This window comes from Bison bison, unplaced genomic scaffold, assembly GCF_000754665.1.
Source record: "Bison bison bison isolate TAMUID 2011002044 unplaced genomic scaffold, Bison_UMD1.0 scf7180017845921, whole genome shotgun sequence".
In the NCBI taxonomy this organism is placed as follows: Eukaryota; Metazoa; Chordata; class Mammalia; order Artiodactyla; family Bovidae; genus Bison; species Bison bison.
This window is the reverse complement of record NW_011476494.1, coordinates 14384-14846: the sequence shown is the minus strand read 5'-3', so window position 1 is coordinate 14846 and position 463 is coordinate 14384. Positions and strand designations below refer to the sequence as shown.

At 48.8% G+C, this 463-nt stretch overlaps 1 long non-coding RNA gene across 1 annotated transcript in view; it reads left to right on the top strand.

Moving 5' to 3' along the window:
• LOC104987055 overlaps window positions 1-463 on the top strand; it is a 19614-nt gene that overhangs the window by 10394 nt on the left and 8757 nt on the right. The gene's annotated exons all lie outside the window — the stretch shown is intronic.

Genomic DNA, 463 nt, shown 5'->3' with positions numbered 1-463 from the left:
GAGCAGTGAAGTAAAGGAAGCAGAGGCTTAGGAGCTCTAGAGGAAATGCGTATCTCGGGGTCTGTGCTCACTGTTATTAGGTTAAACTGTATGAAACTGCCACGTCTGACCTACGAAAACGGCGATTTCGTCTGTTTCCACCCAATGCACGAAAGAGGCATGGAAGCTATATATAAGCCAGAGACCCTCCTGACACCAGGTTAGTCAGTAACATTACCTGGTTTAACTTGACAACCGCAGGCCTCCCTGTGATGTAGCACAGGGCACACTGCAGGTGATCAGGATTTGGAAGCTGAAGCAGAACACCAGAATGAAGATGTGAGGGGAGCCAGAAATAGGGAGGCAGTGGGATGGAAAAGAGTCGGCTGAAGCCATCAGTTCCGTGACCCAGGGGCATGGTTCTGTTACATGCCCTTCTGTGATTTTGACTGTATGTAAGTGAATTCCAGTTGCGCTATTCCAA